Raw genomic sequence first — 24,255 nt, 5'->3', positions numbered from 1 at the left:
CTTTTCTTTGGTGGGAGACATTTAATTTCTAATTTTGCCTCCTTGTTCATTATTGGTCTTCTCAGATTTTCTGTGTCTTCATGATTTAAGTTGGTAGTTAGTGTGTTTCCTGTAATTTATCAATTTTTTTCTGTGGTATCCAGTTTGTTGACATTTCACTGCTAACTAGTCCTCTTATGATCTGTTGTATTTCTGTGGTATCAGTTGTAATGTCTTTTATTTCTGGTTTTATCTATTTGTGTCATCTCTTTTATTTTTCTTAATTAGTCTAGCTAAAGGTTTATCAATTTTGTTTATTTTTTTTTCAAAAACCATCTTAAGTTTCATGATTTTTTTCTGTCATTTGTCTATTGTCTATTCCATTTATTTCCACTCCAATCTTTGCTACTTACTTCCTTCTGCTAATTTTAGGCATAGTTTTTTCTTTTTTGTTTTTGTTTGCTTTAGGTGTAAAGTTAGGTTATTTGAAAGCTTTTTTTGTTTTGTTTTGTTTTATTTGTGTAGGTATTTATCCAATAAACTTTCCCTTTTTGCTGCATCCTATAAGATTTGATATGTTGTTTTTCCATTCTTATTTGACTCAAAAATGTTTTAAAATTTCCCTTTTGACTTCTTTTTGATCAATTGACCCCTTTTTCATTATATAATGACTTTCTTTTCATTTCATCATTTTTGACTTAGTGTCTATTTTTCTGATGTAAGTATACCTACCTCTTCTATTTTGGTTTCTATTTGCATGGAATGTATTTTTTCCATTCCTTCAATTTATGTGTGTTCCTAAAGCTGAAAGAGTGTCTTATTGGCAGCATATAGTTGGGTCCTTTGAAAATTGTTAGTTCATTCAGCCACTCTGTCTCTTGTAATTGGAGAACTTAATCCGTTTACATTAAAGGTAATTATTGACAAGAACTTACTATTGCCATTGTGTTCATTGTTTTCTGGCTGCCTTGTAGATATTTTGTTTCTTTCTTTCTCTCTTGATGTCTTCCTTTGTGATTGGATAATTTTTCTATGATGGTATACTTTGATTTATCATTGTTTGTGTATCTATTATAGGTTTTTGCTCGGTGGTCACCATGAGGCTTACCTAAAACAAACTGTAGTTACAACAGTCTATTTTAAGCTAATAACAACTTAACTTCAGTCATATATAAAAACTCTACACTTTACTTTCCCATCATATATTATATGTTTTCAATGTCACGATTTACATCATTTTTATATTGCATATCCTTTAACAAATTATTATAGTTATTTTTAAATTTTTTATCTTTAACCTCTGTACTAGAGATATAAGTTATGTACTTGCAACCACTACAGCATTAGAGTTTTCTGAATTTAACTATATTCTTATTTAACCAGTGAGTATTATATTTTCATATGCTTTCATGTTACTGCTTAACATCTTTTCATTTCAGCTTGAACAACTCCCTTTTTTTCCTATAAGGCAAATATAATGGTGATGAACTCTGTTAGCTTTTGTTTTACAGGGAAAGTATTTATCTCTCCTTCATTTCTGAAGGACAGTTTTTCCAGGTAAAGTGTACTTAGTTAGCAGGTTTTCTCTTTCAGCACTTTGAATACATCATCACTCTGGCCTGAAAAATTTCTGCTGAAAAATCTTCTAATAGCTTTGTAGTTTCCCTTGTATGTGAGCAACTTCTTTTCTCTTCACGCTTTCCAAATTCAGTCTGTCTTTGACTTTTGATAATTTGTAATATGTTTTGGTGAAATCTCCTTTGGGTTGAAATTGATTGGAGGGTTTCGAGCTTCAGGTATGTGCAGGTTGATATCTTTCCCCAGATTTGGAAATATTTTAGCCATTTTTATTTAAATAAGCTTTCTCCTCTTTTTCTTCTTCTGGCTATCATATGATGAGAAAGTCAGCTCTAATGATAGTGTCACATACATCCCATGGGCTTTCTTCATTTCTTTTCATTCTTTTATCTTGTTTCTCACTTAACTTAATATTTTCATATTACTTTATCTCTGAGCACACAGATTCCTTATTTTGATTGATAAAGTCTACTGTTGGCATTTCCTCTTGAATTTTTAAAATTTCATTCATTGTTCTTCAGTTCCAGAATTTCTGATTGGTTCATTCTTTATATTCTATTTATTGAACTTGCTGTTTTGTTTTGTTTTTTCTGATTTTGCTGTTTTCTATCTGTGTTTTCTTATAGCTTGCTAAGCTTACTTAAAAAATTACATTGAACTATTTTCACACAATCCATAGATCTCCATTTCTTTGGAGTTGGCTACTGGAATATTACTGTGTTCCTTTGGGTGTTATATTTACTTTTTTGTGGTTTTTTTGAAGTGTTGTGCTTTCATTTTCAGATTTAAAGAATTTAAGTCTTTACTGCCTATCTTAAGGAGAGAAACATTTTCACCACACAGGCCATCTAATAATTCTGAGGCTCTCATAGACCTTTTTTATAGATGTGCCCACTTGTTAAAAATTTCCTTCTCTCAAGGGAACTCTTAAGATTGTATACTTTCTCTTGATCCTGCAGAGCCATGTCAAAGGCTGAGAGCCTGTTGTTTGTTTTCCCTAAGATGGTGCCCTGAAATGTTCATTTGTACCTTCTCCCAATCCTAAATAGTTGAGCCAGTGGTCTATGGAAGATGATTGCATTTGCTGTCCATGAATGCACACTAGGGGAGCTGGCCCAGGGTTGGGTGGAGTGAGGAGCCTAAAGTAATTTGAATGTCCATGGGCCAGCTGGGGAGAGTTCACCAGCCAGGCATCCCAAGCAGCTATTGAGCAGGCTTCTTGATGAAGTCCTTGGAGTAGTTAGTAGGTTCTGTGGCCTCTATTTCCACCTCCCAACCTCTCCCAATCTCTCAGTCATGACAATCACATCAGTATTCTGATGGGATAAAAAAAATTTGGGCTGCTTGGGTAGCATCCTGCACAGCTCAGGGACCCAGTGCTCACTCCCTATGTTCTTATTTTATCCAGTGGGAGAAATTGCTGGCCAAGGGGACTTTTCTTGGCACTGAGCTGTGCCACCTTGAGAAATGGGTGGTTTGGATAAAATGGAACTGTTATCTTACTCCCCTCAATGAGTTCGTTCTTGGATTTTATGATCTAATATTGTCCTAGAACTTCACCACTGGACTCTCAAACTTCCACAAAGGCACTCTTGTTCATAGATAGTTGTCTAAACTGATGCTTCTGTGGAGATATGGGATTAGAAATCTATTTCGCTATCTTGCTGATATCACTCCTTTGTCTGTTTCCTTTAATAGCTTCTGAAATGCATAGAAGATGTCCAAAATATTGAACATTGAATTCAGGATTGAATATAAAATACTCTACTAACTCCTTGAAATATCTACTCCTGTGTGATTACTACTGACACAGGGAGAATGGTGTAGTGTGAGAATTAGGAAATTCTCTTTTGCAACGAGAGTCAGAACTTTGCTGGTTCAAGATGTTCCACTGGTTTCTTCTTAATGAATTTATTTTCCCCTCATCAGTTAGTTCATATTCACTTTATTCTCACCCTTGCCACAATATTCTGATGTTACTGTTGATAGATTAGTTCCTGTTATGTAAGTGCTCTACTCCTTACCTACACACATAATTCACAATTCGTCAGCAAACTTGGCAGCATTTCTGGGGTTGATTTTTGTCTTTGATGATTATATTAAGGAAGTAAGTTATTTAAATGTTAACACAGTAAAGAAACACCCCTATGTGAAAAGTTATTTTAGGGTACTAATGGTTTAGGACTTGTTCATCAATAAAGTTAGATGAATATTAATCAGGGACAGGGTGGCAGGGTGGAGGGGTGCTTATTTTGCTGATAAACTGATGTTTCTGATAATTGGACAAAAATATTCCAATTAGAACATAAGATATTATGTTTTATCCTTAAGGGAGTGAAAAGGATAGAAGATAAAAGGCACCAATGCTGCTTGGCATTCCAAAAGTGATTTTTTTTTTTTTTTTTTCTCACTCGCTTAGGGCCTTTCTTTCCGTTGTATAGCCAGTTAGAATCCAAAATTTAGCAGTAACAAAGTCATGGGGCACAGAAATGAATTATCTAATTTGGGTAAGTATATAAGGTTTTCAAAATAGTGGTGGGGTGTGAGTTGAATCTCATCTAATATCTAGGGTTAAAATAGATACTCAAAAGCCAATCAGTAACCAGATCCTACTAGTATACTGAGGCATCAAAGGCAATAGGTAGCCACAAGGAAGTTCCAAAAGTATTTCTGACTTAATGTTATTGCTGCATATATATTTGGGTATAAGTAAGAGTCTGTTTTACAGGAATACAACACAAGGATGCAACTTTGAAAATACTAATTAGTTTGTTTTAAAAATACACTGTATATCCTAATGCTTGTGGTAAAATTTTCTTTAGAACAAATTAAGAGCTAGGCTTTAGAGCTTTAAACTCTTTTGGAAGTGGCATTATTTTTTTCTGGATAACTGATATGTGTGTCTTCCAGTGGATCTCTGCAACTGGGGTTTCAGAAGATTTGGCTTTCAGTCCTTCTTCTGCTACTAAATAGCTAGAGAAGTTTGTATAAATCATTCGATTACTCCTATCTTGTTTTATCATATACAAACTGAATGTATCACACATATACACATTTGTTGGAATGACACAAATATTTAATAATGTTGGTTTCATTTACAAAACTATTGATTTATAAAAGGAATATATAGGTGCTAGGTGATTGCAGAAGTGGTCATAGATGCATATCAGAAGCCTACTGCAAACCATGGATGCTTACTGCTATTTCAGGCTCTCCATTTCACATGTGTAAACTGCTTGGAAGGAAAGGAATGCAGAATCTTTGCTGGACATGATGAAGCCTCTGCCCTAGTTGATGCAGATGATTCACTCTTCCTTTATTTCAACATGAATAAGGTGATACTGGTTTCCCAGCTTCCAGTTTCCACCTGACCCATAAAATAGCTTTGTACAAAAAGCAGATGTGCTTTCTACTTGTCAAGCCAATGAGTTTCAGGTGTGTCAATGTATTGGCGGTTTCAGCCCTCGAGGCAGCAGGACAGGGTCTGGACCAGTGACCTCTGGCCACGAGTGTCCTCCTATATTTATCCAAGATTGCTGTGTAAAATGATATTTTTTCCCTGTTTTCCGTGGCATGAAAGAGGTTGGGAAATACTTGACTAGATTTATTAGTTAATATATTTACCCACAGACATGCTTTGGATGCCTACTCTGGGGATCTGAATACATCCTGGGAATATAGAGATGATTAAAATTTATAACTTGAATGCATGCCATTTCTAAAATTCTATAATGTATATTTATTATTTCCAAATGGCTAATTTGCAGTAAGAAAATAAATATGTCAAAGGATGGAGTAGAGAAAACTGAGCATGAAAACCACACAATCTTGGGTCTTAAAAATATTGGAGTTCTTACTACAACTGACTCTCTATAATCTTTTACCTCTTGAGAGTATTCGTTATTTTTCAACCTGCATTTCTTCACACTATTTTCAAAAGGGTTTTAAGTAAATAATGTCATTTTTTATAATGAGGAAAATGTTATTTAAAATAATTAGAAATTAATTTTATATAGCATAACTAAAAACTTAATCACATTTCCATATTACCAATATTATTTAATATCACAACGAATTAAGTATCACAAAATGTTTCTTTTTTGTTTGTTTGTTTGAGACGGAGTCTTGCTGTGTCTCCCAGGCTGGAGTGCAGTGGTGCGATCTCTGCTTACTGCAAGCTCCGCCTCCCGGGTTCACGCCATTTTCCCGCCTCAGCCTCCGGAGTAGCTGGGACTACAGGCGCCCGCCACCTCGCCCGGCTAATTTTTTTTGTGTTTTCAGTAGAGACGAGGTTTCACCATGTTAGCCAGGATGGTCTCGATCTCCTGACCTCGTGATCCGCCCGCCTCGGCCTCCCAAAATGCTGGGATTACAGGCTTGAGCCACCGCGCCCGGTTACAAAATGTTTCTTAAGGCAATCATAAATAAGTGAATGGTGTTAAAACATAAATGATAGTGTTATCTTGAATATATCTACAAAAATAAAAAGCCACCTCCATTCAGTTGTAGCCTGAGAGCCTCTATTTAACTTATTATATTTAGCTGTTTTTTAGTACTGTATGGTTCTAAGGGAGAGTTTAGTTTATTGATATGATGTCTAGCACTCATAGGAGATACACAATAATACTAAAAATTGGCAACAGATTCCATAGTCTTAAAAATGTGGCAGCTTTTCATGAGTACAATGTATTTCCAGACATGAAAAGAGCACGTTTGCACATTATACATATCCATTATAATGATATCAAAAATAGTTTTTTGACAAAATAGACTTTAAATATGCATATTTTATTTTTAAATGTAATTCTGAGCTTGGATTTCTTTTAATGACAGTTCTGGGAGGTGAATATTCTATCATACTATGCTTAGCAACATTCTCGAAAATAGTGATGAAAGATCTATTTTCTCCTTTTTGTCACGGTTTGCTTTAAGAGTCCTTACATATTTTGGCCACCTACTAGTTTGATAGCATGCCATCTCTAAAATTCTATAATGTATTTTGGATATATAGGCATCGCATCACCTGCTTGATGACAGTGACACACGAAAATCTGCACAAAATACTAACTGAAAAATTATTTCCTTTTTTCTATAATGTGAAATATTTTAATGTATTTTTTGTCAACTCAGAGCTCCTAGTCAATATTCTAAAGGGTAAATAAGACAAAGTAAATTGTCTATGTGTAAGTAACACACAAGCAAAATGATTAAACCAGAAATTATTGATCACTAATAAATATATTTGTTTATGTGTATGAAAACATACTGCATATTCCCTTTGATATTTGGTTGGTTTTCAAAATGTCTGCATGTAATTCTAATGGTCTAACAGTTGTATTCAGAAGATAATTTAAGATTTTTCCTACACATCATTTTGTTAAAATTTTAGTGAGTCTTGTGCATGTAAATATTTTCTTTGTAAACATTAGCCAAAAAGGGCTGGGTGCAATGGCTCATGCCTGTAATTCCAGCACGTTGGGAGGCCAACGTGAGCAGATCACTTGAAGCTAGAAGTTGAAGACCAGCCTGACCAACATGGCGAAACCCCATCTCTACTAAAAATACAAAAATTAGGCGGGGTGTGGTGGTGCGCACCTATAATCCCAGCTACTCCAGAGGCTGAGGCAGGAAAATCGCTCAGTCTGGGACGTGGAGGTTGCAGTGAGCCCAGATGACGCCACTACACTCCATCCTGGGCGACAGAGCAAGACTCCGTGTTGGGGAAAAAAAAAAAAAAAAAAAAAAAAGGAAAAAAGAAAGGGAGGGGAAGGAAAAGAAAGGAAGGGGAGGGGAAGGAAAAGAAAGGAAGGGGAGGGGAGCAGAAAGGAGGGGAGGAGAGGGGAGGGGAGGGCAGAGGGGAGGGGAGAAAGGAAAGGAGAGAGGAAAGGAGGAAGAAAAGGAAGGAAGGAAGGAAGGGAGGGAGGGAGGAAGGAAGGAAGGAAGGAGCCCATAAGTATTATTTTGAGAGAGAGAGATATATATCTATGAAGTTTGGGCACTATACTCCAAAAAGAAATCTACATGGCGAAACCCCATTTCTACAAAAACAAAAACAAAATATTAGCTGGGCATGGTGGTGGGCACCTGTGGTTCCAGCTGCTCAGGAGGTTGAGTTGGGAGGATTGCCTGAGCCTGGGAGGCAGAGAATGTAGTGAGCCGAGATGGCACCACTGCACTCCAGCCTGGGCGACAGTGAGACCCCGTCTCAAAAAAAAAAAAAAAAAAGTATTTTGGAAAATGTGCCTATATTCTCTCCGATACTTAGGTAAATTATCCATTATTTTCCCCTTCCACAGATAGGAAAGTCAAGGTTCAAATAGCCCAAGTGACTTACATAAAGTCATGTGCCTGTAAAAAGTGTCCATAAATATTTTTATTGAATTTTACTAAAATTCATTATTTAGATAATTGGTGTTGATATCATCAATAATCTAGAACCAGCTACTTCCTTTTGTAAAGAATCTTTCTTCTTCAAAACCTCTCCTGGCGTTTTACTTCTTGTAAATACTGAATAAATATTTTCTAACTACTGTGTACTCACCTTCCTACCCTTTCACTTCAGAAACAGAAAAAGTGGTAGCCCTGATTAATAGAAATAGCAGTAACTTTGATATTCAGACACAATATTGTCTTTTCCATGTCTAAATTAGATCTGGTGCGTTTAAATCCATGCAATTTTAATGTATTACATTCCATTTTCTACCTTCTGAAAGTGTCCATGTTAATATCTTACAATCTGATCTTTTTTCTTTTTCTGTACCCCACACCCCTTATTTTGGGGCTATCATCACAATAATATCACCTTATATTGTGGCAAATGAATTTTTTAAGTTAGTTTGGGTGCAATTCAATAATTTTCATCAAAATTGTTACTTGGGAAATCATTCCAGTGACCATTATCTATGTGAACAGAAGGCATCATTCTGTTATTCTATTTTCAGAAACTCAATTTCCTAGATTTGTGTTGAAAACCATGATTACATAATGCAAGGCCAATGTGAGTCTTCTAATTAGTACTGCTTTTTAGCAGAAAATAAGGAAAAAATGTCTTAGGTTGGCAATGTTATTGACCATTTCAACCACACTTCTCTTTCTAAGTACATGGAATACTCAAAACTAATGGCTGAATGAGACTGACCTGCCAGCAACTCACCATATAAGTGTTTATTAGAATAGTGTCCCCAAATTCCCTGGAAATGCAAGGGCTCAAATCGGTTTGTACTTCAATCATTTCTTACCATGCAGAAGGCTGGGAAACTCTAAAAGGTGTTTTTGATATACCAATTTATGGAGAGACACAATGTTTTTCCCTTTGCTAGAATTTCTGAATTTTTTTTTCAAATAGGACTAAAATGTAAGCCTATCCTTCTCATATAGAAAAGAGTGTTTTTAGTAACTTTTAAAGCACTTCTCAATATAAAATTCTTATTAATGACTGATAGTTTATTTACTTATCAGTTGATTAACTGATTGATCGAACTGACTGATTGACTGACTGAGATAGGGTCTCACTCCATCTCCCAAGTGGTAGTGCATTGGTGCCATCACTGCTCACTGCAGCTTCAACCTCCCCAGCTCAGGTGACCCTCCCACCTCAGCTTCCCAAGTAGCTGGGACTACAGGTGCCCACCAAATTTTTGTATTTCTCATAGAGATAGACTGTTGCCCAGGCTGGTCTTGAACTCCTAGACTCAAGTGATCCTCCTGCCTCTGCCTCCCAAAGTGCTGGGATTACAGGCATGAACCATTGTGCTCAGCCTGGTGGTTTATTTTTAAGTTCTGAAACGAGTTCAGTTTAGACCTTACTTTTTTCTTCAGGAAATTATACCAGTGCTTTCCTATAGATGTCCAAATGTCCATTGGAGTACTTTTTCTTTTAATTTGGTATAAAGGAAATAGAATGAAAGAAAACAAAAATAAAATTTAAAAATTTAAAAGTTTAAATTTTATTTAAAAAATCAGAGGATAGAAATTTATCCTCTGATCCCTTGGCTTATATTCTTTGACTTTGGATTATGTGTATGTGTCTGATCCCTCTTTCAGTGTTAAGTATTGCCAACTAATATATCAGCCGTGTAGCCTAGTAGACAGATGAAATTATTTAGAGTAATTTTCATCAGACTTCTTCCTTTCTTAAAAATGTTTTATTAAGGTATATTTAATACTGAGAAATTATATATATTTAAAGTGCACAATTTGATGATTTGATATACATATACATTGTGAAATAATCATCACAAACAAATTAGCATATTCATAACCTCAGATAGTTATCACCACTTGACTTTTTCTGTTCTAGTCTATCTGTTCCATTCTTTTTTCTTTTTTCTATGGTAGCATCACTTAAGATCTACCCCACATTGTTGTACATTAAATCTTCAGAACTGCTTAGTCTTGCATAACTGAATCTTGCATCCCTTGACCAATATCTCTTCATTTCGCCCTCCCCCCAGATCCTGGTAACCACTATACTACTCTCTGTCTCTATGAGCTTGCCCATTTTGGATTCCACATATAAGCACAATATTATGCAACATTTGCCTTCTGAGTCTGGCTTACTTCATTTAGAATCATGTCTTCCAGGTTCATCTATGCTTTCATAAATGGCAGGATTGCCTTCTTTTATAAGGCTGAATAATATTCCATTGTATAAAAAATGTATAATATTCCAACATATAAAAATGTTGTATATCCATTCTGTCATATTTTCTTTATTCATTCACCTGACAATAGGCATTTACGTTGCTTTCAGGTCTTGGCTATTATGAATAATGTTGCAATGAACATGGGGGATGTGGATACCTCTTTTAGATACATATCTAGAAGTGGGATTGTTGATTCATGAGGTAGTTCTATTTTTAACTTCTGTAGAAACTCTATACTCTTTTTCATAATGACTGTATTAATTTACATTCCCACTAACAGTGTATAAGTATTCCTTTTTCCAACATTTGTTATATTTTGTCTTTCTGATAATAGCCACTCTAACAGAGTGAGATGATAGCTCCTTGTGGTTTTGATTTGCATTTCTCTGATGATTACTGATGTTGAAAACATTTTCATATACCTGTTACCGCCTTTGACTTTTTATGCAGGAATTATTTTTATTCTTTCGAATGGAAATTTTAATTATAATTATTAGCTTTAATTTAATGAAAATTATTTAAATTGGTTAGTTTTGGTAGATAGTCACAATTAATCAGTGAGTGTAGACTCTGTCTTAGTGTCACCTTCCTGTTTGCTTTGACCATTGTTTTCCTTTATTTAATTGAACAAATATTTTTGAGTGCTTACATTGTGCAAGAAAGCGTAGGAAATAAGTAATGAAAAATATAAATTCTGCACTCTGAGAAAGTTTTGCTTAGAGTGGAAATAGGCATATATAAGTATAATACAAATGTCAAAGTACTATCACAGACGTACAGATAAAAGTGTAGGTGGAATTGTGATACCCTTTTTAAGTGTATGATCATTGCTTTTAACTATGTAGTTAAAAGTAATATTAGTTAAGGTGATGCTAGCTGCTGTGACAGATAGATGCAGTCTCAGTCTCTTAACATAATAGATGTTTCCATGTTGTTCACAAAGAGTACAATCAGCATAAGCATGTGGTGGTGTTTAGGATTCTGCCGTCTACACCACTTAGGGTTCCAGGCTTCTTTAGCATTCATATTTCAAGGTCTTTGGGGCTTGATATCCAAGAGGAAGAGAGAAAAAAGAGCATATGATAACATGGGTGTATATGCTACTAAATTCTTTTGAACAGGGTTATTCTTTTCTCGAGGATTCATATAGTGAAGTCCTGAACCCCAGTATCTCAGAATGTAATCTTATTTTGAAACAGCATTTATATATGTAATTATTAATAGTTAAGATGAGGTCACACTGGAGTAGGGTTGACCCCTAATTCCATATGATTGATGTCTTTATAAAAAGGGGAAATCTGGAGATAGACATACATACAGGAAAAGCACCATGTGAACCTGAATTCAGAGATCAGGGTAATACATCTCCAAGCCAAGGAACAACAAAGATTACCAGCAGCTATCAGCTAGGAGAGAAGCATGGAGCATTTCTCCGTCACATCCCTCAGAAGGAACCAACCCTGCCAACACCTTGATCTCAGATTTCTCCAAGGTGGATAACAGGAAGTCTCTTCCAATCACTGCAGCGGGTGGATAGTCCAGGATCTTTAGGTGATGGGGTCTTCTCGATTAAGTCCAGAAGGGGGATTTCAGGTCATATGAACTATAAGACAAACTGTCACCACCCTTACTTTTGACCTTCCCCACCCATACAAAGTCAAGATTCAATCAGGAGTTGAATCACACCAGCCATTTTAAAGGTGAGAATTCAATATGAAATGTTAATAACTAGTCTTTGAAGAACTAAGGGTCAAAAAAGAATTCCTGAGGTGTTACAGAGCTAGCAACTGTGGGAAAAAGCTACCAGCACTAGGGCCGAAGGGATGAGGAGAAAAAAAATGAATTATCAAAATTTAGAAGCTTGGAGGAGAGGCCCTGTGATGTTGAAATTCAGAATTCAAAAAAGAGAAGCTGATCAGCTGATGCTGGTCCCCGTGAATTTGAAGGAAGGGGTTCTGTAGGGTTAGGACCCTGACTTTTCAGAAAGGGATATAATTCAGCTGGTAACAATAATTTTGAGAAATTGCAATGAAGCTTGTTTTGCAAGTATTGGAAAAATTGCAAACTTGATTAATCTGCTGTCAATGGCATGGACTGCCATTTCCAGGGTAAAGAAGTGAGGCTGGAGGAGGGCACAGACAGAAACAAGAAACAAAATGAATTATCAAAATTTAGAAGCTTGGAGGAGAGGCCCTGTGATGTTGAAATTCAGAATTCAAAAAAGAGAAGCTGATCAGCTGATGCTGGTCCCCGTGAATTTGAAGGAAGGGGTTCTGTAGGGTTAGGACCCTGACTTTTCAGAAAGGGATATAATTCAGCTGGTAACAATAATTTTGAGAAATTGCAATGAAGCTTGTTTTGCAAGTATTGGAAAAATTGCAAACTTGATTAATCTGCTGTCAATGGCATGGACTGCCATTTCCAGGGTAAAGAAGTGAGGCTGGAGGAGGGCACAGACAGAAACAAGAAACAAACAAGAACTATAGTGTCCCTGTCATCACTTCAAGCCTTTTTGTCTTCTGATAGTATCCTCTTTTGACTTAGCCTACCAGGGAACCAGTTGGCAACACAAAAATGTGATTTGCAGGGTCTCAACAACAACATCACAAAACAGCATATAGGGAGAGGGTTAGAACCTGACAGACAAGACACCCAGTTTTCAATGATGGAACAGATACAGGATAAGTGCAATAAAAGCCCCCACTCAGAAAAGAGAATGTGAGACAGACAGTAGTCACTGGTCCATAACCAATGAGAGTTATTCAGAGTCAGTTGGGCAGGATTCATGAAGACTTTCTTCTGTCAGAGTGGGTGAAATTCTTTAATTATACCTCAGTTCAACAATCTGAGAGAAATGTGATTGCCCACTTGTGTTAGTGATCTACAAGACCATCCCCATCTTAGATGATTTGCTAGGAACATTCGCAGGACTCAGGATATAATCATACTCAGGATATAGTCAGCTATGATTTATTACAGTGAGATAATACAAAGCAAAATCAGCAAAATGTAAGGCACATGGGGTGATGTCTGGAGGAAACCAGGTGCAAGCTTCCAAGAGTTCTTTCCCAGTGGATTCACACTGGATGTGCTTAGTGCCCCCAGCAAGTGGTGACAATCCATGTGAAGTGTTGTCTAGCAGAGAAGTTCATCTGAGATTAAATGGCCAGAGTTGTTAATGAGGGCTGGTCATGGAGGCACCCTCTGACTAGCACATACCAAAATTACAATCTCCCTGAATGAAAGCAAAACCATATTGTTTCATGAATATTTTAGGCACAGCAAGCCATTCTTATCAAGAAATAGTGAGAACCCTCCTGAAATCTGTTCCCAGACACCAGGTAAGGGCCAAAATTTCAGTCAGGACTTGCTAAAGATAGCAACCTCAGCTTTGCTACATTAACTTTTTCTGCATACTATTGCTCTTTGAGACTCATGTTCTACTCTGTAGAGTTATCACACGTGAAAGTTTCCTAAAGGTTTTTCCATTGCATATCCAGATTTCCAGCCTCTCCCAAAACAATTTCCTTACATCTCATCACTTGGCCATTTGGTAGCATCACATATTTTTGTTTGGCAGTACCTCCCCTCACTGCCTTTTTAAACCAAGTTTTGTATTGGTTTAGGTTTGGTCAGGAAAGCAGAAACAACTTAAAGTGTTCAAGCAGGAAAGTATATTTGTAGGACAGCATTTAATACAGTAAAGGTAGATGCCCACAAATCCATAAGAAAGGAAGGACAACTGAAAGTCAGAGAGTCCACTTCTAAACTGTGGGGTCATTTCTAGTTTTCAAGGAGCCCAGAAGTTGCAGGAACCCCTGGAAGCACAAGTGAGGCTCAAGGCTGCCTCCAGCACTAAGGTGGATAATTTTCTAGATGATACTTCTGCAAAACCTCCCATCTGTCAAAATCCCCATCTCAAGTACTACTGAAGAAGCAATAATTTCACAAAAGTTTCTCTTTTACCTTCAAAGTCCAAAGCGAGAGTCTCTCATTGTGGATTCCAGCAGCAGGGTTCTTGGAAATTTAGTTTCAATCATTTAGCTGCTGCAATACAGGCCCTACAAGGGAGAAAATTACAAGTTACCAAAGACAATTTAAATAGTTTTATTTTTAAGTATATGTGCACTCACTATATTTTTATCAACATAATTTTTAAAATGAAGTTTGTGTGGTGTTAAAGCTATCAGAATAAACAGCTTTTAAGAGTAATTAAAATTATCAACAAGTTAAGGGACACTTAACAGGTTGACAAATAAAACATAAAATTCTGATGATTATGAGGACATAAAAAGGTTTTATATCACACAAAATAAAGTTAAAATACATCAATGTATTTCACAAAAAATGGGTTCTGCTAATGGAAAACATTATAAAGCAACATATTAGTGGAACTGCAGTTGTAAAATTAGCCCTAAAATATTCATATTATAGTAATGGGAAATGGAGTTTGTATAAATGCAAACTCGTAAGCAATTCATGAAGGAGGTTTTTCATAATCTATTTCTAGTATAAAATGTTTTTAAAAGTTCTTTCGCTTGGCTTTCAATTGATCATTTTAAAAATCTATTTCTATACTCTTTTTATCATCCTTGTAAAAAACAATTTAATATAATCTATGTGTATATAAAAGTTTCTAGGAACTCTACACACACATTGACATTGAGTCAGTGTCCATTTGTCTATGTCAAGGAAACATTATTTTAATCTACTGTATTAAGAGATCTAGGAATTGCTATAATACAGCTTCTCACCATCTTTAGTGAAAGGATTGATTCTTCCCTGTGCTGGGTGTTTTCCGTTTGCCTATTCAGATGACCTTTTTATCTTCTCCTCCCTGTCTTGTGCCTTGGAAGGGGGACTTCCACAAACCACATCAATGGGTTTTCTTGCCCTTGGCTTCCAGTTGTATTTAGCCAATGGGAGGCACTGGTGGTAGCAGATGGGAATGTGTAAAAAAAGTCCACAGTATTTATTCCTCCAGGCAATTTGCCACAACTCCTGCCAAGCAGCCTTCTCCATAGAATTTTTTCTCCAGGTTTCAGTAACTCTTCTTTCCTCATGTTCTTCAGACCCAGGGGTAATAACAGCTCCCCAAGAATGCTCTTCTTGGGGAATTGCACTATATCTTGCAGCATCTCTTCCATAAACCCTGTACACACCTTCATACTTTGTCCTTTTTATTAAACTCTCTTCTACTAGCAAGTTTCAATGTGTCATGTGTGTTCTTCTAGGGCTTTGATTAATATAATGTCCTTTGCAAGCTATGCTATGGAAAGAATTGCTATGACTAATTAAAAATGTGCTAATAAACTGGACTCCAGCAGATTTCTAGATTTGTGATTTAACTGGCCTCTTTGAGAACATCTGGCCTTGAAGTCAAGTCTGCAATATAGCTGTATCTAAAATGCAATTAATTCATTTCTAATCTACCAATAAATACTTTCTAATCTCTTACTGTGCGTGCTGTCATATGTTTGGTGCTAATAGGAGTAAAATAGTACAAGGTATGGCCACAGACTTCAAGGTGCTTTCTCTAACTTTTTTTTTTGAGATGCAGTTTCGCTCTTGTTGCCCAGGCTGGAGTGCAATGGTGCAATCTCAGCTCACTGCAACCTCCACCTCCTGGGTTCGAGCGATTCTCCTACCTCAGCCTCCCAAGTAGCTGGGAATACAAGGCGCATGCCACCATGCCCGGCTAGTTTTGTATGTTTAGTAGAGACGAGGTTTCTCCATGTTGGTCAGGCTGCTTTCAAACTCCCGACCTCAGGTGATCTGCCTGAGATCCTCCCAAAGTGCTGAGATTACAGGCTTGAGCCACCATGCCCGGCTGGTGCTTTCTGCCTTAACTGAGTGTTCTAGACCTTTTTTTAAAATCTTGATCTGTCACCAGTCTAATGAGCCATATTATACATAATAATTAAATTTAATGCACTAATTACACAGTTATATTATGTATAGTTATAGTCATAGTTATAGTGATCTCCTCTAAGTTTTCTTTTAATATCTTGGAATAGATTTATCTGTCTTTTCTACGTGTATACTAACTAGTTTAGTTACAAAATTCAAGTTTATTGGGTAACATTCCATTAGGCATGAACTTGAATGTTGAGTCACAAAATTGAAACATGAATAGGTATTGTTTCAGTGGATTTCTATACCAATGACTTTTTTCAGAAGAAAAGATGGGACAAACCTTCAGGCTTAAAACTTAACTTTGGAGTTGTTCATTTTCTTCCTTTCTTTCCTATAAGTTATGCTACCTCCACTCCACTATATCCAGTCACTCACCAAAGTTTTTTAGTTATTACCTCCACAATAGTACACTCGTTAATCAAGAAAATGTTTACTAAGTAATATGCTCTTGCAGGTGCTTGAGAAACATTCGTGAATGAAACACAGCTCTTTGCACTCATAGAACAAGTATTCCGCAGAGAGAGATAGACAATAAACAATGGACGTGGCAAATAACCATATTATCCAGTACATTGGGAGGTGAAATGTGCCATAAAAAATGACAAAGTAGAAAAAGTGAGGCAGGACTTCCCTAGGTATTATGGGGTTACATAAGGTGTTAATGAGATGATGGCATTCAAGCAAAGGTGTAAGGAGGTGAAGGTGTTAGCTGTCTGTGCATTTCAGGCACATGGAGTAGCCACAGCAATGACCCAAAGGTTGGAATATGCTTGGCACATTCAAAGGACAGCAAGAATGGCTGAAGCATGGAAGGGTTCAGAGGGTGAACAAAGTGAACAGAGTAAGAAATTAGGCCAGAGAGATAAGGGAATCAGATTATATAGGATGTTAGAAGTTAATTAAAGAATTTTGGGATTTACTCTGTGTGCAGTAGAGAGCCATTGAAGCGTTTTGAGCAAAAAGTGACATGTTGGGACTTAGACATTTTAAAGAAAATTTGGCTGACATTGGGAATACAATGTGGAGAACTAAAATAGGGAGAATATTTTGAAGGCAATTGTGGCAATGTAGGCAGATGTTTTGATGACTTTGGCTAGGGTTGTAGCAGTGGAGGTGGTGAGAAATGCGTGAGTTCTGAATATGTTTCCAAGCTAGAGCTGACAGAATTTACTGATAAATTGGGTATGGGACTTAAGAAAAGGAGAAGTTAGTGATAATTGCCAGGATTCAGCCTGAGGAACTGAAAGCATGAACTTGTCATCCACTGAGATGGGGAGACTGCAGATGGAAGAAGCTTGGAAGCAAAAGTCAAAAAGTTCAGTCTCACACGTATTTAGTTTAGATGCTTACCTACCTCCTCCTTCATTTGACTTCCCGTGAATCTACAAAATCAAGTGATAAGAACCAATATTCATTGAATATTTAGTAAGTTTTAGTTTCATTTCCTCTTCAAAATAATCATACCCATTTTGCAGGTACAGAAACCAAAGAATGACACCTAGCATTTTGCATTGTATATCCCGTCCTCTGGTTGTAGACTTCTTCGAAAACCCCAAAGCGCACTTATTTCTTCTTCCATGGGATAGATTGTTACTCCTCAAATATCTGTGGTCCCTACATGTAGGAGGAGTACACATCTCTGCCACATTTGGTACCTATCGCTTTCATAGGTACCTTGTATCTCATTAACCATAGCCAGTTGTTTGCCAAACCATATCAGGTTTTCATGGCTAATGAAATATGAGTGAAAGTGATAGGTACCAGTTCTGAGCAGTAGCTTTAAAAGCCATCACTTTCCCTCTTCCCTCTTCTGTGAGATCTGCAGTGTCCCAAATCAGCTTGAATTTCAGAATAAAGATGAAACTGAACCTAGCTGAAGCATATCCTGATGAACATGTGGTGTGAATGAATAATGACCTTTTTTGTTTGTGAGTCCTCAAAAAATTGAAGTAGTTTGTTATGACAGCATAAGTTAACTTAAATTGTCTGATATGTTTCTGTAATCCTTGTAGTACTTCCATTTATTTATTTATTAATATCACCTTCTTTGTTTTAAGTTATTTTATAATATATAATTTACATATAGTAAAATTCTCACTTTTAGTACACAGTCATGTGATTTTTGACAAACACATATACTTATGTAACCATAGTTACAGTCAAGATATAGAATAATTCCATCACCCCTCAAAATTCTACCATATCCCTTTCTAACAAACCTCTCCCCAACCCTAGACTCTGGTACCATAGATCTGTTTCCCTGTAATTTTTCATTTTCCAGAATGTAATCACGTAAGTGGTCAAAAAAGGAGAATTGTATAATAGATAGCTTTTCCCATTACTTCTTCTTCAATTCTTTGGCTTCAAAGATACCTTAAGTTTCTCCTTTCTTCTTCTTCTTCTTCTTCTTCTTCTTCTTCTTCTTCTTCTTCTTCTTCTTCTTCTTCTTCTTCCTCTTCCTCTTCCTCTTCCTCTTCCTCTTCCTCTTCTTCTTCTTCTTCTTCCTTCTTCTTCTTCTTCTTCTTTCTTCTTCTTCTTCCTCCTCCTCCTCCTCCTCCACCTCCCCCTCCCCCTCCCCCTCCTCCTCCTCCACCTCCCCCTCCCCCTCCTCCTCCTTCTTCTTCTTCTTCTTCCTCCTCCTCCTCCACCTCCCCCTCCCCCTCCCCCTCCCCCTCCTTCTCCTCCTCCTCCTCCTCCTTCTTCTTCTTCCTGTAAACACACGTTTTTATTTTTTACTTTTGTAAATTCAGGGGGTACAGATGAAGGTTTCTTACATGGATATATTGTGTAGTGGTGAGGTTTGGACTTCTAGTATACCCATCACCTAAGTAGTGAACATTGTAGCCAATAGGTAATTTCTCAACCCTCACCCTTCTCCAGTTTCTTCCCTTTTGGAGTCCACAGTGTCTATTATTTCTTTCTATATGTCCATGTGAACCCACTGTTTAGATCCCACTTATAAGAGAGGACATACAGTACTTGATTTGGGGGTTTTCTAAGTGTAACATCATGTCATCAGCCAACACAGACAGTGATTAGGTGACAGTGATGGTGGATTAGGTTTGGCAATTCTCCAATCCTCAGGTCCCTACATGGCTCTCTGGATGGCATGCCTGCGCCCTAGAGGGTCTGGACCACGGCTGGATCAACAGACATCTCAGCTCCCTAGGGTTCAAGTGCTGGCTATGATAGGAGGGGCAGGCTGGCCCAGAGGCCTCCAGCAGAATGCTCAGATGGCTGCAGGCTGAATGCTCAGGCAGCTGCAGAACCCTCAGGTGGCAGCAGCCAGGGAGAGAGCACAGGCATCTACTGGCTGGGCTCTTAGGAGGGTTCCAGGCCACAGCTGAAATATTCAGGTGGGGGTACGGTGGCTGCACTGCAGGCCTGTCACCTGGGATGATAGGCCCCTATCAGCGGGAGCAGTGGAGGCAGGCAGTTGTGCCCTGCTCATAGGAGCAGGCGGTATCTTTTGTCTGGCAAAAGAAGATGTCCAGTCTCCATGCTGCCTTTCTGGTTTGGCAGTGGTGGCAGCAGCTGTGGTGATGGTAGCAGGATGCCCAGGGCAGATCACAGGCCTCTGCAGGCTTAGATCTCAAAAACACACCAGGTCATAGCCAGAATGGCCCCCGTAGAAGGTTCTCCTAGCAGGAGCAGCAGAGACAAGCAACTGTGAGGCACACAGTCGGCTTGCTACTCTATACTGTGACAGTGGCAGTGGTATCAGTCTTTGGGGCATGCGAAAGTGCCTGCCCCCCCACCCTTAGATCCTTCCCTATCAAGGTGGCAGCAGCTCTCATAGGTCTGCAGCTGTTCAGGCATCAAAGACCTGTGGAATGACATATACATAGGCTCAGGCAAAGCCTCTGCATGATCTCCAGGCAGCTCCCTGTGTTAGACTGGAGGCCCAGGTGCGTTCAAGAGGCTCCTGTAGCTAGGATTCTGAAAGTCCATGGTGGGAGCGTGGAGCACTCATTCACTCCTTCCCTGTGTCAGGGAGCTTCTTCCCACTCTATGCAGATCCCAGGTCAGCAGGCTGCCTGGCTTCATTCTGCTTTCTGTGACTCCCATTAACTTCTCTGATGAATTCCAGTGTCCTTTCAGGCTATCTCTTCAAACTGCGAATATTTATTCATTATTTTGATTCATCTCCATGGAAGAGAATTCGCTAGCTGCTTCTAGTTATCCATCTTGAATAAGTACCACAATATTATATTCTTTAGGAAGGATTTAATGTGGTTTATAAAGACACATAAAATAAATACGGGAGCTCAATTTAAACTTGAGGCAAATTAATGGAAACAAAGCTGGGAGCCAAAAGAGTTGAACAAAAGTTGAAGCAAAAATACGTACCTATACTTGACACAGACACTGGAGCAGGCCACAGACATAGCTGTCAATTTTCCAGTAACTAAAAAAGGGATTTTTTTAAAAAAATCAATTTTGCAGTTCAAAATATTTTTGAGATTAAAAACCCACCAATTACTGATGGAATGGATAAGTATTTATGGTGTTTGGATCTGACAGAAGTTTTTTCCACAGAAAGTTGTCATAAGTAACAACATGTGTTCTGAGGCTAATTTGAAAAGGCATATGAGTTACCTGCATCACGTTAAAATACATTATTGGGGGATGAAGTAAAAGTTGTAATGTACCACTCATTTGAAACCTACCATGCTATTTTCTAAATTGTAAATCCTACCTCTCTAACATAATTAAGAGTACTATGGAGCAGGGAATGGGGGTCTGAGCCAGGATTTCATATCTCTTACTAATACCTTGTAAATACCTTCAATACAGGACTATTTAGAAATGACTGTTGATAAGGAGAATATTAAAGGCAGAGAAGGGAAGAAAAGGAGCTACTCATGAACATGTTAGAGAAAATAGGTCCTTAACATTTTTCAGGGACAAAGTACTATAAGAAGAAAGTGGGTGAGCGCTGTTAAGCTCAAATACTAGTAATGATTTTAGAGTTGGCGAGTTTCTGTTTCTTTTTTCTCCAACTTGGAAAAAAATATCTTCAACCCTGCTACTTTATAGGACAAAATGTAGAAGCCTAATTGCCTTTAAAACACTGGGTTTTGTTTACTTTTAACTACAAATTATGTAAGTACCCACTGTAGAGAGTTTGCAAAATATGGAAATGTACACAGAGGAAAATAACAGGCATCTAAAATTCTAAAACCTACAGATCGCCACTGATACCACTGTCAAAAGGTGACACTTCTTATATTCCAAGCTAATTTTTTTCCTTTCTTTTCTTTTTTTTTTTTTTTTTTTCCAGATGGAGTCTCACTCTGTTACCCAGGCTGGAATGCAGTGGCGCATTCTAGGCTCACTGCAACCTCCACCTCCCAGTCTCAAGCAATTCTCCAGCCTTAGCCTCCCGAGTAGCTGTGAGTACAGGCATGCACCAGCACACCCAGCTAATTTTTGTATTTTTTTCCTTTTAGTAGACATGGGGTTGGCCAGGCTGGTCTTGAACTCCTGGCCTCAGGTGATCTGCCCACCTCCGCCTCCCAAAGTGCTGGGATTACAGGCGTGAGCCACAGCATCCAATCTAAACTTTCTTCTTAAAAAGATGCGGCAATTTATTCTTTCTAGTAGCATTGAGGGTACTGCTTTAATCAGACAAATATTATCACATTTATGCATTCAATAATATTATTCTCAAAATCTGTTGATTTGACAGGTGAAAGGATATCTTGCTTTAAGCCTAATTTCCTTGAGTAGAAACGTTGAGCTTTTAGAAATTAATCATTTAGTATATGTACATTTTCTTAGATCTGTTGCAAATATCTCTATCCTTATTTGCTGTTTAACTTTTTTTTATATATACTTTAAGTTCTAGGGTACATGTGTATAACCTGCGGGTTTGTTACATATGTATACATGTGCCATGTTGGTGTGCTGCACCCATTAACTCGTCATTTACATGAGGTATATCTCCTAATGCTATCCCTCCACCTCCCCCACAATAGGACCCGGTGTGTAATGATCCCCCTCCTGTGTCCAAGTGATCTCATTGTTCAATTCCCACCTATGAGTGAGAACATGTGGTATTTGGTTTTCTGTTCTTGTGATAGTTTGCTGAGAATGATGGTTTCCAGCTGCATCCATGTCCCTACAAAGGACACAAACTCATCCTTTTACATGGCTGCATAGTATTCCATGGTTTATATGTGCCACGTTTTCTTAATCCAGTCTGTCACTGATGGACATTTGGGTTGATTCCAAGTCTTTGCTATTGTGAATAGTGCTGCAATAAACATACATGTGCATGTGTCTTTATAGCAGCATGACTTATAATCCTTTGGGTATATCCCCAGTAATGGGATGGCTGGGTCAAATAGTATTTCTAGTTCTAGATCCTTGAGGAATCACCACACTGTTTTCCACAATGGTTGAACTAGTTTACAGTCCCACCAATTGTGTAAAAGTGTTTCTATTTCTCCACATCCTCTCCAGCACCCGTTGTTTCCTGATTTTTTAATGATTACCATTCTAACTGGTGTGAGATGGTATCTCATTGTGGTTTTGATTTGCATTTCTCTGATGGCAAGTGATGATGAGCATTTTTTCATATGTCTGTTGGCTGTATGAATGTCTTCTTTTGAGAAATGTCTGTTCATATCCTTTGCCCACTTTTTGATGGGGTTGTTTGTTTTTTTCTTGTAAGTTTGTTTGAGTTATTTTTAGGTTCTGGATATTAGCCCTTTGTCAGATGAGTAGATTGCAAAAATTTTCTCCCATTCTGTAGGCTGCCTATTCACTCTGACGGTAGTTTCTTTTGCTGTGCAGAAGCTCTTTAGTTTAATTAGATCCCATTTGTCAATTCTGGCTTTTGTTGCCATTGCTTTTGGTGTTTTAGACATGAAGTCCTTGCCCATGCCTATGTCCTGAATGGTATCACCTACGTTTTCTTCCAGGGTTTTTATGGTTTTAGGTCTAACATTTAAGTCTCTAATCCATCTTGAATTAATTTTTTATAAGGAGTAAGGAAAGGATCCAGTTTCAGCTTTCTACTTATGGCTAGCCAATTTTCCCAGCACCATTTATTAAATAGGGAATCCTTTCCCTATTTCTTCTTTTCGTCAGGTTTGTCAAAAATCAGATGGCTGTTGCTGTGTGGTATTATTTCTGAGGACTCTGTTCTGTTCCATTGGTCTATATCTCTGTCTTGGCACCAGTATCATGCTGTTTTGGTTACTGTAGCCTTGTAGTATATAGTTTGAAGTCAGGTAGCATGATGCCTCCAGCTTTGTTCTTTTGGCTTAAGATTGTCTTGGCAATGTGGGGTCTTTTTTGGTTCCATACGAACTTTAAAGCATTTTTTTCCAATTCTGTGAAGAAAGTCATTGGTAGCTTAATGGGGATGGCATTGAATCTATAAATTACCTTGGGCAGTATGGCCATTTTCACAATATTGATTTTTCCTATCCATGAGCATGGTATGTTCTTCCATTTGTTTGTGTCCTCTTTTATTTCACTGAGCAGTGGTTTGTAGTTCTTCTTGAAGAGGTCCTTTACATCCCTTGTAAGTTGCATTCCTAGGTATTTCATTCTCTTTGAAGCAATTGTGAATGGAAGTTCATTCCTGATTTGGCTCTCTGTTTGTCTGTTACTGGTGTATAAGAATGCTTGTGATTTTTGCACATTAATTTTGTATCCTGAGACTTTGCTGAAGTTGCTTATCAGCTTAAGGAGATTTTGGGCTGAGACAATGGGGTTTTCTAAATATACAATCATGTCATCTGCAAACAGGGACAATTTGACTTCTTCTTTTCCTAACTTAATACCCTTGATTTCTTTCTCTTGCCTGATTGCCCTAGCCAGAACTTCCAACACTATGTTGAATAGGAGTGGTGAGAGAGGGCATCCCTGTCTTGTGCCAGTTTTCAAAGGGAGTGCTTCCAGTTTTTGCCCATTCAGTATGATATTGGCTGTGGGTTTGTCATAAATAGCTCTTATTATTTTGAGATACGTTCCATCAATACTGAATTTATTGAGAGCTTTTAGCATGAAGGGCTGTTGAATTTTGTCAAAGGCCTTTTCTGCATCTATTGAGAAAATTATGTGGGTTTTGCCTTTGGTTCTATTTATATGCTGGATTATGTTTATTGATTTGTGTATGTTG

The 24,255-nt window shown here is 37.7% G+C and overlaps 1 long non-coding RNA gene across 1 annotated transcript in view; it reads left to right on the top strand.

The window, feature by feature from the left end:
• LOC144333472 (uncharacterized) overlaps positions 1–22,211 on the top strand; it is a 342,525-nt gene extending 320,314 nt beyond the window's left edge. Inside the window, exon 5 of the long non-coding RNA XR_013402140.1 lies at positions 21,403–22,211. This is a non-coding gene — a long non-coding RNA (uncharacterized LOC144333472). The remainder of the gene's footprint in view (positions 1–21,402) is intronic.
• The last annotated feature ends 2,044 nt before the right edge of the window (positions 22,212–24,255 follow it).

This window comes from Macaca mulatta, chromosome 12 (assembly GCF_049350105.2).
Source record: "Macaca mulatta isolate MMU2019108-1 chromosome 12, T2T-MMU8v2.0, whole genome shotgun sequence".
Classification (NCBI taxonomy): Eukaryota; Metazoa; Chordata; class Mammalia; order Primates; family Cercopithecidae; genus Macaca; species Macaca mulatta.
Note: the sequence above shows the minus strand (reverse complement) of the source record. Positions and strands in the feature narration are given on the sequence as shown.